This window comes from Chelonoidis abingdonii, chromosome 8, assembly GCF_003597395.2.
Source record: "Chelonoidis abingdonii isolate Lonesome George chromosome 8, CheloAbing_2.0, whole genome shotgun sequence".
Lineage (NCBI taxonomy): Eukaryota > Metazoa > Chordata > Testudines > Testudinidae > Chelonoidis > Chelonoidis abingdonii.
This window is the reverse complement of record NC_133776.1, coordinates 48,648,543-48,657,085: the sequence shown is the minus strand read 5'-3', so window position 1 is coordinate 48,657,085 and position 8,543 is coordinate 48,648,543. Positions and strand designations below refer to the sequence as shown.

The following is an 8,543-nucleotide window of genomic DNA, read 5'->3' as shown; positions in this document are numbered from 1 at the left end:
TACAGTCCGCCACCCTCCCATCGGCCCCGCGGCCTCGGCGCGACCATAGAGAAGAAAGGCTAGTCTTCCACAAAGAAACCATAGATGCCAAATATTTCCGCTTCACATCATGTGACCTCACCAGAGTCACGTGACTGTTAAAACGAATGAGTTAAAATGGCTCTTCCTCCCCCCCCCCCATTGAGGTCGAACCGCTGGCTTGGGCCATTGGCTGACGGAAGGGCCTGACTCACGCGGTGTGAATTCTGCTCTCTCATTGGATAATGAACACGATCGTAGAAGCGCTCGCGGCTGGGGGCGGAGAAGGGCATGCGCAGTAGAACTGAGGGGTGGGAGGTGGTGTTGGCTCACTGTTGAATGGGTGGGCGGCTCAGATTCCGCTGTGTAGGCAGGCACCGGGCCAAGTTCCGCGCGACAGCCCGACTCTAGTGTAGGCGCGTCTGCGCCGCAAAGCGGCGACCTCAGTCAGGTGGGTCATGTCTCTGGTGAGGGCCGGGCCTCGTCTACAGTGACCGCTTCTGACTTGCTGAGCTGAGGCCAGCGCCAGCCGTAGCGCCAGGCTCAGCACGGCAGAGCGGGCATCTCGGAGCGAGCTGTGCCCACACGGGAAGCGGGGGTGTTGGTGCCTGCTCAGTGGCGGCTGGCAGAGGCACGACAGCGACTGGTGACTGTGCAGGCGTTTGGGGGCTCCCTTATTCCAGCTGGTCTTACCACTTGGGTATGGCTATCGGCTACACTACGCAATTATGTTGGCCTGTATTACACCTATGAAGTGCTGCCTCAGTAATTGAATTGCTTTTGTGCCCGCACCCTGTGTTCACAAGAGGGGCCATACTGAGTTAAACTAAAGGTCCAGCTAGCACAGTATCCTGTTTTCCAAGGGTGGGAATGAACAGAACAGTTAATCATCAAGGGTATGTCAACGGCATTACTCTGATTTTACAGAATTTGAATTTTGGCGACAGAGTGTGTAAAGTCTAGTGCATGCTTCCACAGTACCCACATTAGTTTGGTCGTGTGTGTCCATAGTGTCAAGGCTAGCATTGACTTCCGGAGCGTTGCACTGTGGGTAGCTATCCCATAGTTCCTGCAGTCTCCTCCGGCCATTGGAACTCTGGGTTGAGATCCCAATGCCTGATGGGGCAAAAAGCATTGTCATGGGTGGTTCTGAGTACATGTCAGGCTCCCCCCCCCTCTCTCGCTCTCTCCCTCTGTGAAAGCAACAGCAGACAATTGTTTTGTGCCTTTTTCCTAGATTACCTGTGCAGACGCCATACCAGGGCAAGCATGGAGCCCGCGCAGCTGACCATCACCGTATGTCACCTGGGTGCTGGCAGATGTGGGACTGCATTGCTGCAGAGCAGCAACTCATTGCCTTTTGGCAGCCGACAGTGCATTATGACTGGTAGCAGTTGTCATCGTACTCCTGGGTGCTCTTTTAGCTGACCTCAGGGAGGTCGGTCAGGGACACCTGGGCAGATGTGGGAGTGACTCAGCCAGGTCATTCCCATCTTCTGCTGCGCATCCAGGACCTGATGATGGCTAGCAGTCATACTGCACCATTTCCAGGCGAGCATCCAAGAGATGATGATGGCTAGCAGTCATATTGTAATATCTTCTGCTGAGCACCCAGGAGATGATGATGGCTAACAATCGTACTGCACCGTCTGCTGCCAGCCTAAGATGTAAAAGATAGATGGAGTGGATCAAAACAAGAAATAGACCTGATTTGTTTTGTATTCATTTGCTGTCTCTGTCTCTCCGTGAAATCAATGGCCTGCTAAACCCAGGGTTTTGAGTTCAATCCTTGAGGGGGCCATTGTGTGACAGTTGTTTGTGTTTCTCCTTGATGCAAAGCCACCCTCTTTGTTGATTTGAATTCCGTGTAAGCCATGTCATCAGTCTACCCTCCCGAGAGCAACAGCAGACAATTGTTTCGCACCTTTTTTCAGTGCAGACGCCATACCACGGCAAGCATGGAGCCCGCTCATCTCAACGCAGCAGTCATGAACATTGTAAACACCTTGCGCATTATCATGCAGTTTATGCAGAACCAGAACCTGAAAAACCAGGTGAGGAGGTGGCGATGGCAACACGGTGAAGAGTGCTGAGGATATGGACACAGAATTCTCTCAAAGCGTGGCCCTCAGCGCCTTGGAGATCATGGTATTAATGGGGCAAGTTCATGCTGTGGAATGCCGATTCTGGGCCTGGGAAACAAGCACAGACTGGTGGGACTGCATAGTGTTGCAGGTGTGGGACAAGTCCCAGTGGCTGCAAAACTTTCACGTGTAAGAGCACTTTTATGGAACTTTGACTTGCTTTCCCCTGCCCTGAAGTGCCAGAATACCAAGATGACAACAACCCTCACAGTTGAGAAGCGAGTGGCAATAGCCCGGTGGAAGCTTGCAACACCAGACAGCTACTGGTCAGTCGGGAATCAATTTGGAGTCGGCAAATCTACTGTGGGGGCTGCTGTGATCCGAGTAGCCAAAGCAATCACGAGTCTGCTGCTACCAAAGGTAGTGGCTCTGAGAAATGTGCAGGTCATAGTAGATGGCTTTGCTGCAATGGGATTCCGTAACGGTGGTGGGGCAATAGATGGAACCCATATCCCTGTCTTGGCACTGGACCACTAGGGCAGCCAGTACATAAACTGCAAGGGGTACTTTTAAATGGTGCTGCAAGCACTGGTGGATCACAAGGGATGTTTCAAAAACATCAATGTGGGATGGCCAGGAAAGGTTCGTGATGCTCGCATCTTCAGGAATGCTACTCTGTTTAGATGGCTGCAGCAAAGGATTTACTTCCCAGACCAGAAAATCACTGTTGGGTATGTTGACATGCCTATTGTTATCCTTAGAGACCCAGCCTACCCCTTAATGCCATGGCTCATGAAGCCATACACAGGCAGCCTGGACAGTAGTCAGAAGCTGTTCAACTATAGGCTGAGCAAGTGCAGAATGGTGGTAGAATGTGCATTTGGATGTTTAAAGGGTCACTGGCACACTTTACTGACTCGCTCAGACCTCAGCGAAACCAATATTCCCATTGTTACTGCTTCTTGCTGTGGTCCACAATCTTTGTAAGAGTAAGGGGGAGACATTTATGGCAGGGTAGGAGGTTGAGGGAAATCACCTGGCCACTGATTATGTGCAACCAGACACCAGGGTGATTAGAAGAGCACACCAGGAAGCGTTGCACATCATAGAAGCATTGAAAACCAGTTTCATGACTGGCCAGGCTATGGTGTGACAGCTCTGTTTTTCTCCTTTGATGAAAACCCGCCCCCTTGGTTGACTCATTCCGTGTAAGCCACCCACCCTCCCCCCTTTGATCACAGCTTGCTTGCAAAGGAAATAAAGAATACATGGTTTTTAAACGATAATGACTTTATTAATTGATTATAAAAATAGGGAGATAACTGACAAGGTAGCCTGGGTGGGGTGTGGGAGGAGGGAAGGAAAAGGCCACTTCAAAACTTGTTGAATGGCAGCCTTCTGTTGCTTGGGCTGTCCACTGGGGTGGAGTGGTTGGGTCCCCGGAGACTCCTCCCCTCACCCCTCACATTCTTGGGCATCTGGTTGAGGAAGCTATGGAACTTGGGGAGGGTAGTTAAACAGGGGCTGCAGTGGCACTCTATGATCCTGCTGCCATTCCTGAAGCTCCGCCAGACGCCAGAGCATGTCCGTTTGATCCTGCAGTAGCCCCAGCATTGCATCCTGCCTCTTCTGATCTTCCTGCCACCACCTCTCATCTCGATCTTCCCTCCTGTCCTCACATTCATTGGCCATTTTCCTGTACTGTGATACTATGTCCCTCCACTCATTCAGATGAGCTCTTTCATTGCAGATTGACTGCATGATCTCAGAGAACATTTCATCGCGTGTGTTTTTTTCGCCGCCTTATCTGAGATAGCTTTTGGCATGGAGGCTTGAAAAATTTGCAGCTGCGGGAGGGAGAAAAGGGAGAGAAGTATTTAAAAAGATACATTTTACATTTAGATTCACATTACATAGCACATGTGATTTTGGTACAAGGTTGCATTTTGCATCTTTTATGTTGAGTGCCTGCAGCTTTGGTGTTCTGGAGATCACAGTTGCAGGTCCGGGCAACAGACTTTGTCTTGCAGGTGGCCATGGTAAGCCATAGTCTTTCAGCTTCTGCAACCTTCATAAAAGCAGCACCCTCCTTTCCCATATAAACACGCAAAGCCCGTTGAGTGCTGTAGTTTTCATGTTAACGTGCAGCAGCAGAAACCAAAGTACCTCTCCCCGCATTCTGGGATGATCGCTTTACCCCTCCCCCCACTGCATGGCTGGTTCTCCCCAGAAACCTGCTGCAAAGGCTTTTAGAGTACCTCCAGGAGAGCTTCATGGAGATGTCCCTGGAGGATTTCTGCTCCATCCCCAGACATGTTAACAGACTTTTCCAGTAGCTATACTGGCTGCAAATGCATCACAAGTCCTCAGGACAAATTAATCATTAAATAATGCTTGCTTTTAAACCATGTATTATATATACACACAGGTACACTCACCAGAGGTCCCTTCTATGGCTTCATGGTCTGGAGGACTGCCTTGGGGGGTATTTCAGTCAGGGTGAGAAGATGATCCTGGATGTTGGGGAGAACGTTGTGCTGTGTGCTCTGAAGGTCATCGTCGTCCTCCTCCTCATCTTCCCCATCCGCAAAATCCTCAGGCATGGCTTAGAGTACCCCCTCCTCGGAATCCACAGGTGGGGTGGGGTAGTGGTGGCGTCCCCCCCGAATTACTTGCAGCTCAGCATAGAAGCAGCATGTCTGTGGCTCTGCCCTGGAATGTCCGTTTGATTCTTTGGTATGCTTGTCTGAGCTCCTTAACTTTCAAGTGACTGTATTAAGTCCTTGTTATGGCCTCTCTCCATCATGCCCTTGGAGATTTTGTCAAATGTTTTGACATTTCATCTTTTGGAATGTAGTTCTGATAGCATGGAGTCATCTCCCCATACAGTGATCAGATCCAGTACCTCCCGTACGGTCCATGCTGGAGCTCTTTTTCGATCCTTGGACTGCATGGTCACCTGTGCTGATGAGCTCGACTGGCCAAACAGGAAATGAGATCCAAAAGCTTGCCGGGCTTTTCCTGTACACCTGGCCAGTGCATCTGAGTTGAAAGTGCTGTCCAGAGCAATCACAATGGTGCACTGTGGGATAGCTCCCAGAGGCCAATACCATCAAATTGCATCTATAGTAACCCTAATTCGAACTGGCGATATTGATGTCAGCACTAATCCCCTCGTCAGGGAGGAGTACAGAAATTGATTTTAAGAGCCCTTTATGTCAAAGTAAATGGCTTCATTGTGTGGATGGGTGCAGGGTTAATTCCATTTAACGCTGCTAAATTCGACAAACTCGTAGTGTAGACCAGGCCCAAGTGATCCATCCTGTTGCCCATTCCTAACTTCTGGCAAACAGAGGCTAGGGATATCATCCCTGGCCATCCTGGCTAATAGCCACTGATGGACGTATCCTCCATGAATTTATCTAGTGCCTTTTTGAACCCTGTTATAATCTTGGCCTTCACAGCATCCTCTAGCAAGGAGTTCCATAGGTTGAGTGTGTGTTGTGTGAAAAAAAAATACTTCCTTTTGTTTTAAACCTGCTGCCTATTAATTTCGTTTGGTGATCCCTAGTTCGTGTGTTATGAAAAAGGAGTAAACAACACTTCCTTATTTACTTTCTCAACACCAGTCATGATTTTATAGACTTCTGTCATATCTAGTCATTTCTTTTCCAAGCTGAAAAGTCCATCTTATTAATCACTCCTCATACGGAAGCCATTCCATACCCCTTATCATTTTTGTTGCCCTTTTCTGAACCTCTTCCAATTCCACTTAGCTGTTTCATTAAGAAAACTCAAAAGTAGGGCTGTCAATTAATTGCAGTTAACTCAAAAAATCGTGATTACAAAAATTAATCATGATTAATCACACTGTTAAACAATAGAATACCAATTGAAATTTATTAAATATTTTTGGGTGTTTTTCTACATTTTCAGATGAATCTTTCAATTACAGCACAGAATACAAAGTGTACAGTGCTCATTTTTTATTATTTTTGATTACAAGCTATTTAGATGCCAGATGTGCTAAAGATTCATGTGTCCCTTAATGCTTCAACCACCATTCCAGAGGATTTGTGTCCATGCTGATGATTGGTTCTGCTTGTTAATGATCCAAAGCAGAGCAGACTGATGCATGTTAATTTTCATCTGAGTCAGATGCCACCAGCAGACAGTTGGTTTTCTTTTTTGGTAGCTTGGATTCTGTAGTTTCTGCATCAGAGTGTTGTTCTTTTAAAGACGTCTGAAAGCATGCTCCACACCTTGTCCTGATCAGATTTTGGAAGGCACTTCAGATTCTTAAACCTTGGGTTGAGTGCTCTAGCTGTCAATAGAAATTTCACATTGCTGCCTTCTTTGCATTGTGTCAAATCTGCAGTGCAAGTGTTCTTAAAACCAGCACCATGTGCTGGGTCATCATCCGAGACTGCTGTAATATGAAATATATGCAGAATGCAGATAAAACAGAACAAGAGACATACAATTCTCTCCCAAGGAGTTCAGTCAAATTTAATTAACACATTTTTTTTAACAAGTATCATCAGCATGGAAGCATGTCCTCTGGAACGATGGCCAAAGCATGAAGAGGCATATGACTCTTAACGCATCTGGCATGTAAATATCTTGCAATGCTGGCGACAACAGTGCCATGCAAATGCTTGTTCTCACTTTCTGGTGACATTGTAAACAAGAAGTAGGCAGCATTATCTCCTGTAAATGGAAACAAAAATTGTTTCTCTTAGCCGAACAAGGAGGAGGACTGATTGGGCTTGTAGGCTCTAAAGTTTTACACTGTTATTTTTTAATGCAGTTTTTTTCTGTACATAATTCTACATTCGTAAGTTCAACTTTCATGATAAAGAGATTGCACTACAGTACATTAGGTGAACTCAAAAATACTATTTTGTTTTTTACAGTGCAAATATTTGTAATAAAAATAAAGCAGTGTACACTTTGTATTCTGTGTTGTAATTGAAATCAATATTTGAAAATGTAGAAAACATCCAAACATATTTAAATAAATGGTAGTTATTGTTTAACTGCACGATTAATTGCAATTTTTTTTTTAATAGCTTGACAGCCCTACTCAAAACATCAATTTATACAGGACTGAATAAAAATAGGAGCTTAATAGCACAGTTACACTAATACACTGACTAACCCGCTCACCTTTGAAGACTCGTTAATGTGGGAAGTGTGTGGTTAGATGTTGATAAGTGGGGTGCATCACACTTACAGGTAGAGGCTATAGGGCATGAAAGCTAGAGTACTTTGAATATAAGGCACTTCCTATGAAGTATAGTGGTGGCAAACCCTAGGTATTGCTACAGGAGAGATGGGAGCATAAAATGGCAAGCCAAAAAACTAAATCCTAGTTCTAGTTGGTGATGTTGGGAAAAAAATCTTTTAATCTCTGCATTCTTTCACCTCACAGCAATGTTGTGAAGAATCAGTGTAGGGTATAGAAGATTTGGAATGGTATGGTAGAAATAAAGAATGCATGGCTTTGCCCGTTTACCCCAGAGAGTTTGACAATATGCAGTCCAGAAGCATTTTGGAATTAAAAAATAGTAACACTGAAACACACCCAAAACCATACTTAATTTAGGAACTCTCCAGCGTTTGAAGAAGAAATGGGGCTGTTGGTTTCACAGTAATTTGCTAGCTGCCTATAAAGAGTTACTAGTATTTCCTCTGAAGGAGAGCGAAGGTTTCAAGCTACAGGAGCTGCAAGTGAGGCAAGATGAATTGACAAAGCTGTGTAGAGAAATCTTACAAGAATTACTGGCTCTGCCAGCACTGTATTACACTTTGCAGCACTCCAGACATTGCCCAAAATGTTAAAAATATACTTACATTTCTTCAGGTTACCCTAAGGGGTAATGTATGCAAAGAGGCGGCAAAATGCTGTGAGGACTGCTGCTGTTTCAAGCAACAACAAAAAATGGTCTGAGCCAAGGCTTTATCCGCAGTACAGCATCCCACATGCCCAGATTCAGAGAGCTCAGTTCGATGGATCCTCCAACAAGTGTGCAAATCAGTGGCTGGTGTAAATTGGCATAGCTCCGTTGAAGACAATGGAGTGCCACCATTTTGCAGTAGCTGAAGGTCTGGCCCAAGATTGATGCAGAGAAGTTAGAGATAGATTTGTCAAGTTACAGGCAAACAAAATTTCAGAACTCTTTTTAAAAATCATTACTTGTTACTACCTAAAAACTAGTTTCCTCAGCAATAAACTGACTCTGAATTTGCCTGTATTTCATTTCAGGAATTTCATTAAGGAATTTCAGCCTTCTATCCAAAAAAAATTAAGGTCTTGTATATAAATAGATGTATAGTATCAATCCCAATTATTACAACAACTATTTAGGCTTAGATGAGATGTATTGTTAATATAATGAAAGGATTACATTAACAATAGCTTTTTGGAATAAAACAGCA

At 45.4% G+C, this 8,543-nt stretch overlaps 1 long non-coding RNA gene across 1 annotated transcript; it reads left to right on the top strand.

Annotated features, from left to right (window-relative positions):
• Nucleotides 1–233: 233 nt before the first annotated feature.
• LOC142047197 (uncharacterized) lies at nucleotides 234–3,388 on the top strand. Its single transcript, XR_012656378.1, has 2 exons — nucleotides 234–469; nucleotides 1,256–3,388. It is a non-coding gene; the product is annotated as an uncharacterized LOC142047197 (long non-coding RNA).
• The last annotated feature ends 5,155 nt before the right edge of the window (nucleotides 3,389–8,543 follow it).